General features: G+C 40.7%; 1 long non-coding RNA gene across 1 annotated transcript; it reads right to left on the bottom strand.

Annotated features, from left to right (window-relative positions):
• Nucleotides 1–1,745: 1,745 nt before the first annotated feature.
• Nucleotides 1,746–4,192, bottom strand: LOC134459904 (uncharacterized). Its single transcript, XR_010036896.1, has 3 exons — nucleotides 4,120–4,192; nucleotides 2,767–2,847; nucleotides 1,746–1,988 (listed from the first exon to the last, which is right to left on the bottom strand). It is a non-coding gene; the product is annotated as an uncharacterized LOC134459904 (long non-coding RNA).
• Nucleotides 4,193–9,483: the final 5,291 nt, after the last annotated feature.

Here is a 9,483-nt window from a genome sequence, read left to right as displayed (position 1 = left end):
CATTACAATACTTACACATCTGGAGGAATACAGCAGGAAATATTGTGGGATGAATGTAGGCCTACCGTATCCTTACCGTTAGCAGGGCGTTCTGTTGGAGTCTTCCTAATCAAGGTCCCCGACCTCTGCTGCGTCTGTCTCCCTCCTCCTCCATCTCTGGCCATCGGTCCTACTGGGCTGTTAGGTCGTTATGATTGTGATGGGCCAGGAAAGTCAGAGCTGGAGCTCTCGTTGTGGTCGTGGAAGGTCTAAAGCACATACACACAAGTTAAGTTTATTACGTTTTAAGTGTGTGTTCCAGCAACTGACACCAGTACACGTAGCCTACTGCTAGCTGCAGTTCACAGAATGGCTGAAGTAAAGCTTGCTAGCCGGCTAGCCTGTTTCATTCAGCTTGTGTTGCCGATCGTAGGTGATCGGAGGAAATCGGCCGTGACCGCACCAGGCGCTCTCAATAGGAAAACTGTGGCCGTTTATGGATCGCGGGACACTGACACTGTGTAAAAGTATGAAAGAGTGCTTACCTATAATTGTTCCTGGATCCGAGCGTGCGCCACTCTTTGTCTTGTCCCGTTCAGCAACGACCGATAACTTCAATCTTTCCCGGTAAACTATCCCTTACGGAAGGAAAATATATTTTTGAATATATGAAATGAAAATATATTATAATATACTACAATATATTGTTTGCCAATATATCATTTTATATTGTACAGCAGTATATTGCACAATATAAAGTGATATATTTTGCGGTATACGAGAATATAGACATTATTGCCGTTTTCGTATATTGACTTATGTATTGCATTATACTGTGAAATATATTGTTGGATATATGGAATTATATCCCATATAGTATATGACTTATTGATAAATCATATATTGATTTATGTATTGTATTATACTGTACAATATATTGTTGCATATATTGAATTATACCCCATAGTATATGGCTTATTGATGAATCATATATTGATTTATGTATTGCATTATACTGTACAGTATATTACTGCATATATGGAATTATACCCCATAATATATGGCTTATTGATGAATCATATACTGATTAATGTATTGCATTATACTGTACAGTATATTACTGCATATATTGAATTATATCCCATAATATATGGCTTATTGATGAATCATATATTGATTTATGTATTGCATTATACTGTAAAGTATACTGTTGCATATATTGGATTATATCCCATAGTATATGGCTTATTAATTAAATCATATATTGACTTATGTATTGCATTACACTACACAATATACTATAACGTACTTTATACAAGGCATTTATGAAGTAATGTAATTACAACAATGACCAAACATCAATTCAATTCATTCAACTGTTGACATTGGTTTATTAAAAACATGAAACCAACCGACCCTTTAACACCACCGCTCACACATGCAGAGACAGAGGGGCAGACAGGCAGGGAAACGACTTGACAACGACACCGGCCAACAGGCCAAATGCTGGTGAAACTTGCCTGTGGCCAGTAACAATTTCAGTCTCCCACTTTGGCCAGTAACTTGTACTTAATGAAAAAGCAGAAATATTCTAAAAAAAAAAACCCAAATAAAATAATAAAAAAAAAACTCCCCCAAATAAAACAAAAAGAAAACAAAACAAAAACTGTGGCTGTGGCCGGTAAGCGAAACACATAAAGCACTGGCACACATGCACACACACAAACACATACGCGTGCCCGCGCCCACACACACACACCCGCGCGCGCGCGCGCACACACACACACACACCCACACCTTCAGATATATTTTTTTTTAAAAGAAAAGAAAGTGAAGGTGAATTCAGGGGCAGACCGCCCGCAGCCTCAGTCACTCAAAGTCAACAAGAGGGCTCATAGGCCTGTCCATGGACTTCTTTTTCTCTTGGTGAAGCAGTTCACAGATTCTTTTATTTAGCGACATCCGGATCTCCCCCATCCTCGCACCTGGATGTGCCTGAGCAACAGCATCTGCAAAAGTAAAGTAAAAAGAATGTTAACTCTCTAACCCATTGAAACTTGAAGGGTATGCCACTAGTTTGGGGCCAAATACACCGTTGGTTCATGAAGGGTTTTATTTTTCATGTTAAGCATTGTGTTACATTCTCATACTCCTTCCTTTCAATAGTCTGAAACAAGCCCAACATTGCCCAGCTTTGTAAACCCAGGTCAATGATTTTAACCACATTTAGCCCAATGAACCCTTGAATGTAACATGTTACATCAGCAAGTTTCACACATTCAATGTGCAGTTAATAATGTAGCTCAAGTAAACTCTAAATCTGGATGTCCTAACCCACTGCCCCTGACCCATCCAGTCCAGACACCCCCCCCCCCCCCACACCGCACACAGCTCAGTACCCCCCCCCCCACACACACACCGTCCTACAACCAACCACACCTTCACCCTGCAATAAATAACTAGGTTACATCCATTCCATAATTAACATAAAAATAATAAAAACAGGGATACATTCATGTCTACATATCCCCCTCCCAACTTTTACCCTAGCTTCCATCCCCACCAGCAGTACCAACACTAGCTGCAGAGGTCCATTTTGTCCCACTCAATCTCTCTTATTCCCGGTTTATTCAGTAGCTTGATTGAATGAGGTATAAAGGATTTTTTGAAACGATTATATTTGCACCAAGGGAGTCTGAACCTCCTCCCAACGTTCAGATAGATGTATTCCCCATTTAGTGCATGATCACCAGTGAGTGAGCATAGTAAAGGCACAGTATTGCTTACCATTTCAAGTACTGGAATGCACACCAGTCCATGTGACTATTTTTTCCTCCAGACCATCGCTGCATACCTCTTCAGCAACCTCTGCAAAAAAAGTTAAAAGAGCAACAGAAAATTAACATTCACTCACACACTTAACCTTAAATAGGCACAAGGATACCCACCAAGCTCATCACTTCTATATCATTGTCAGAATTGTGAGCTAAATCTGAGGGGGGGGGGGGGGGGGGGTTCGGTAGACTGGTGGAACTACAGCATTCTAGCTCGCAGTGGCAGAGCTTCGACTGGTGGAACTACAGCATTCTAGCTCGCAGTGGCAGAGCGTCGTAGTGGCACTGTGTCTCGTCCCGACAACAGGGAAGAGACATTGAAATCGCAGCAGCCAGCATCGTTAACAGTTGCACGTCTGTTCTTGGCACGAAGGCACTCTTTTATGAAGATGATGAAGCGAAGGAAGACTTCAACTCATGCATGTAACTGGCGAGAATGAATTCCGATGAACAAGAATGACTCGCGCATTCGTTTAAGAGTAAACATGAACACCAACATGACTCAATGAATGCAATTGCTGTGAGCAAAGCAAACTCCGAACTATCACAGAGTAGCCGAAGACAACGACGTGTAGGCTACCGTTTTGAAATTCACCAATTTGACGACAAGGCTTCGTTAACCTCTAACAATAGCTCTACAAGAACGGGACAGTGCAGTTAGTTCGTGAGCAAGTTACTCAAAAAAACCTATTGATGTTACCACAATGGGAAAACCGAAGCAGCAACAGCTATGCTTTACCAAAAATAATGCAGGACATTGCCTCGTTTTACTATACTGTAGTGCCCATTTTTTAAGCAAGTTAGCGATGTGCATTTAGATCTTGTCGCACTTCACTTCTGCTTTGATTCCCTTGCGTTAGCCGAGTAAGCTAGGCGGCTAATTAACTGAGGCCTAGCTTTCTAGGCTGACGTTCGGGCTCAGCAGTATTAGCCAGATAGATGTTGCTAACGTTCTCTGACAAGCCAAATAAAGTGGGCTCACCTGAAATTGACCACTACAACCATATAATATCGACCCAAGTATTACGTTTACGTTTTCAAGATGTGTAGAACCAGACCTACTGTCAATGAGAACTACACACCATTTCGACAACGCAAATATCGCTAGTAGTAAGCTTACAATAGCTTGGTAGCGCGGGAAATTCAAAAAAATAACGTATTTCTAGTCCTTGGGGGGGGAAATGAGCAAACATCCAACTTCGATAACCACTTGGCTAAACTTTGCACATCAACCACTGTAGACGTTTCAGACTATATGCTTGTGTATTTATGTTAACAAATTAACAAACTTCTCTTTATAACTTACCTCGAGGCGGCTGGTTGGTTTGTGTCACTGTGGTGGGGAGTCTGGCTGGTGACAGTGTGGAGCTAAAATCCGGACCGCGCTCGTGCCGAGACGGCTCTCTCGCCACTTTAGCTTCAGGTTATGACGACGTGACGTAGGCGCGTCATACGTGATATGAGAGCTGAGATGATTCAATCAGAGACTCCTGTATAGGGAGGGAAAGTAATCTCATCGCCCCCTGCTGGCAACGTTCCAACCCCCTGCAACAAATGAATGTTTTTTTTCTTTGAAAAATTACATCTCGGCCCTGACGACGAAGTAGAAGTAGTGGCAGTCATATTATGGGCATGTTGGCCCGTTTTATCGAATCAGGTGGTAAAATGTTTGGTTTTTCACTGATCTGAGCTGATTTTAATATTCTTTAAAAAGCTAATACAGAACTACACTGACTGGCATGTGTGGCTTGTTTACTCCATGTAATTAGCATAGCCAAATTAGCATAGCCAAACATGAGCCAGAGAGGTGGTTACTCGTCACCACAGAAGCCATCATATCTACTAGAGAATTTAAAACCATACCAAAATGATCGCGTGTATATATGTGTAATAAGAAGACAATGTGGAACTCATAGGATTACAAGAATGTGAAGATATGCGAAGAACTTGCGTTCGTTCGCGTTCATTTGTTTCTCTGTGCTGTCAACGAGGCGCGAAGCACAGCATGCTGGGAGCTGTAGTCCGTTTCCGACCAGATTGGCACAATTTCTATTTTTCTTAAAAGGGCAAAAAATGACTTACGATTTTCACAGGTAGTAGTTCATGCTATTGTGTACGCTGAAAAATGTGTCTGGTGTTATAGTTCCAAGTCATATCTTTGTGGGATTTTTTTAAAAACTTGTCTATGGGAGTTTCAATAGGATCACCCTGGTGTTTGGAACGTAACCGCTAGGATCGCTGCTTTCCACTTTCCCTCCCAATATTGATCAATATATTATTATATATGGCCATATATGATCCACCTAAAATGACTTTATAATGTCGAGTAAATGTCCAATGTCGTGCAAAATGTGCTTGCTGAACTAAAAACATCAAGAAATACAGACTGAATAGTGGAATACAGTTTTGTTTTGCCAGCCATATATTTTAAAATATATGGATCAATATATAGTAATATGTTGTTCAATAATATATTGCTATATATTTTCAAATATATGAGCGTGTTTGTGATATATTGTGATATATTTTCTAATGTATTGCAGTATAAATTGTAGTATATTGCAGTATATTTTCCTTCCGTAAGGGATATATCGATGGCCTTTCGATCATACGTGATTACCAAATATCAATGATACATCAATCATAATAAGGACGACCTTGAATCAATGTTGTTTCAATATAATTGCTGTCAACTTTATTTTAGGTCGGGTTACATCGGTTTAACAATGGTGATTCAACATCTATTTTGCATCAATATTTCAATGTCGACCATTCTGATGATTCAGATGGAAAATCAATATCTATTCAATGTCAGCTTGCTATCTGGGAATGATCTCAGTCTGTTCCATAATACTGGATTGTGCACTCTTGTGTCAGCTCCATATCCATCAATGTTAACCTGGGTTTACCATCCCCTCTGACTGATTTTTTTTTTTTTAAACCACATTCCCACTTGCCTGGTTAGCACCAGACCTAATCTTTCAGATCGAAACGATTGTGTAGAACTAAAGGCAGTATGGGAGTTCCCAGGCTACATTCCCACAAGAGTGCTCTGAAAATGACATTGAAAATGATTTTCCGGATTTCAGAGGCCCACTGTGTCCAGAGAGTGATGCCAGAGATTCTAGAGATATACCAACATAATAGGTGTCTATGGGCACCTAACGCGACCAGGTTCCGGTCTACCTAAAGGGCCGTGTCATAATGCTCCTATAATGAATAGAACAGTCCTTAGGTCTGCCTAGGTCTGCCTAAGGGTGGCCATAATAGAACTAGGAAACAATGGGCCAATGGAAACTCTCTCTCTCTCTACTCTCTCTGGTGATGCCTTGCCCTTTTCTTCCATTCTCTCGGGGGTGACTGAGATGAATACACCTTTTAGTGGCGAAGAAGCAGTGAAGCGGGCGAAGGTTTGTAGATTTTATTATTATAATTTTGAATTATTATTATGATTATATTTATTATTTCTTCTCATTATCTTTGCATCTCTGGCTGCCCAAAGAACTGAAGTCATTGTTTGTACCAATGACTGTACATAATATAGGCTTATATGCAGTACAATTGTGTAGGCCTAGTGTTATCTATATATAAACTACGACTACTACTATGGGCCTACTGCTACTACTACTACTACTAGGCCTAATAATAATAATAATAGTAATAATAATAATAATAATCATTAAACATTTTATATTGCGCCTTTCAAGATATGGACACTGAACAATAACAGTGAGGGTAAAAACAGCAATTAATAAGAATAAGAATATCGATGCATAACCTACAGGTCTTATTTTAAACATAAGTTTAGCCAAGCTACTTTGCCAAGTGTATAATGGTGTATCAAGAATGTCTTCTAAAAAGTTTGGATTGATTGGTAGACAGTGTTCAAATGGTGTATAATATATGCCTGTTAAAACTACTCTACCATGACTTAGGACCTCACCTTTGTACACGATTATGTAGGCCTAGTTAAGCTCAACAACAAGCCAAACAGCAAACATCACTGCTTTTTACATTTCACAAGACACAAGCTCCCTGAGCCCTTGACTTATTTTACAGGCCCTTAACTATCGAGGTCCTCAAAACACTACATGCCTTGCGTTTATTCTAATTATTGTCATCTACCATTAACCTTTATTTCACGTCAGTTGTAAAAAATGGTGTGTGATACACCCGAAAAAGGACTGTATGATAGAGGTTGGATCAGGTATACAACAAACACCACAGGCTGTCCGGCCAGAACAGTATGAAGATGTCCAATGAAGTCAGACACACACAGATGGGAATGCAAACTGTGGTTTTACTATAAAAGTAGAACATACAAAACAAGACATAAGCAAATATACATAAATGAATATATACATAATAATGAAATAAGGAAATTACACATACAGAGTATATACAATATATACAAGGGGGGAAACTGAGGATAGCTGCCTACAGCAGCTATCTGACCAAGGGGGAGGGGAAACATGAGGGTGACTGCCTACAAGCAGCCATCCTAAGCAGGGGGGAATGAGAAGGGGACAACATGACACAGCTACCTACAGTATCTGTGCAGACCTGGGGCATGGGTATGAGCCTGCTTAAAGCAGACACACAGAGCATGCATTAACAGACATGAGTGAGATGTAAGCACTACTCCACCATAGCAGTACATTACTGAGCCAATGTACTCTCTGGCAGAACCATGGCATGGAGAAATGAGTAACATACTATGCAGCTACCAGATACAAACAGTACAGTAAACAAATACAGACATGACATAACATAGTAACAACATAATACAGTTGACTCACTCTCAGAGACGCACAGCAAGCAAAGAGTACATGAAAGGACGCTGGGACCCCGATACGTCCAAGAGAAGAAAGAGAGAGTTGGGTCCCATGCATCGATTCCCCGTCCGAACAGTGGTCTGAGGAGTGACCTCAGTGTCCTGGCCCTATATGCACACAGTAGCACAGCAGGGTGCCGAGCCAGGGGGTGTGCCTGTTGCCGGGGGCCCCTAGCAACAGCTGCTAAGAACAGTGAGGAGAGGTCTGACTTTTGAGGGCTCAGGGGGCTCAGGGTGTCATGATCCGGCCCTCTGTTTTGTTTTGGACTCCTGTTTGTTTACCCCCTGTGTTGCCGCCCATGTGCTTTTGTTTACGTTTTTGCCCTGTCATTTCCCCTGTCAATGTGACCTTGTGTTTACTTGTCTAGTTCCTTGCCCCGCCCACCGTTTGTCTCACCTGTCCCATTATCCCGGTTTAACTAATGATTCCTGGCTGTCTTCGATTCCCAGTTTTTGTGTGTTAATCGCCCTGTTTAGTCCCTTTGATTGTAGTCACCTGTCCGTTGTCTGTCTCTCGTTGCCATTGTCACTGTTTTCATGTCTCCAGTTTCTGTTCCATTGTTTTCACCTGTGTTTTGATTGCCTTGCTTGTTCCCTCCTGTGCCTCTCGTTCCTGTCATTGATTTCACCTGGTTCTGTAGCTTGGTTCACTTGTCTTGCTGTTCCCACCTGTGCCTCATGTCGTTAGTTCTCATTGTCTCTTGATTTGCTCCCTGTGTGTTAATTGTTTCCAGTGTATTTAAGTCCTCATGTTTCTCTTTGTCCTTGCTGAGTCATTGTCATTGCGTGTCGTAAGTAAACGTTTCAAGTCCAGGCATTTTCTAAACCTTTGTCCTAGTCTTGTTGTATCAATGTGCTAAGAGTTTTGATCCCTCGTGATCTTTTGTTTTGGGTGCTGTTTTGAGTTTGTTTGAATTAAAATCCCGGAAACATCCACCTCGTGTCTGTGCTGCATCTGGGCTCCAACCTCAATTCGTGACACAGGGCTCACAATTCTTAACAATAGCCCTGTTGTTCACTGTTTACATTTATAAAACGTTATAGGCCTACAGTACGTCCCCCACCCCCTCCCAGCTTCTGTTGTGTATGGCTGTTAGCAGTGGAACATTGTGGTCGTACTGTAGGATGTGGCACAGGCCTTTTTCAAATAAACCATCTTGACAAATACAGTAAACCGTCTTGCCCTAGATTCTGTACAACTCAACACAACCAACAAGATATAGTGTTGAAAAAAAAAAAACGTAAGGTGCACTGTGTAATGTATTTAGTAGTTTATTTCCAGAATTCACGTTGCTCATTCAGAAAAGTTACCTTTTTCATGAATACTTAACACCACCATCAAATTAAGCATTCACTATGGCTGGAAAAATTGCAGCCTACTTATCATGTGAAAAGGAGGATTTTCTCTATGGTCTACCATTTTGAATTTCCAGACATTGACATTTTTAGCTGCAAAGGTAACTATAATTTGGTCAAATTAGTAAAGATTAGTTTGTTATTTAGGAAATATTCATGAACATATTCAATTTGGCAATAGGCAGCACAGTTTCAATGAGCAGTTGCAATATCCTACTCTGGACAACACCATACACCTTTAACAAACAAAAGTGTTAAGGTCAGACACAATTACTGCATTACTACACTTAATTGTCACAATGAAAATGCAAAATGTGTGAAAAGATGTAAAATATGCTTGAACTTTTAGCAGTGCAGATAAAGCCAAAATTAGCTCACTTTGCTATGCAAGAATATGAAATTTGGTTAAAAAAAATATCATTGGAATGCACTCTTTCAAAAAGGGGAGGTGGTAAATTGTAACTGTACAGAGCATGTGGT

This window comes from Engraulis encrasicolus, chromosome 12 (genome assembly GCF_034702125.1).
Source record: "Engraulis encrasicolus isolate BLACKSEA-1 chromosome 12, IST_EnEncr_1.0, whole genome shotgun sequence".
NCBI lineage: Eukaryota > Metazoa > Chordata > Actinopteri > Clupeiformes > Engraulidae > Engraulis > Engraulis encrasicolus.
This window is presented reverse-complemented; position numbering and strand designations above follow the sequence as displayed.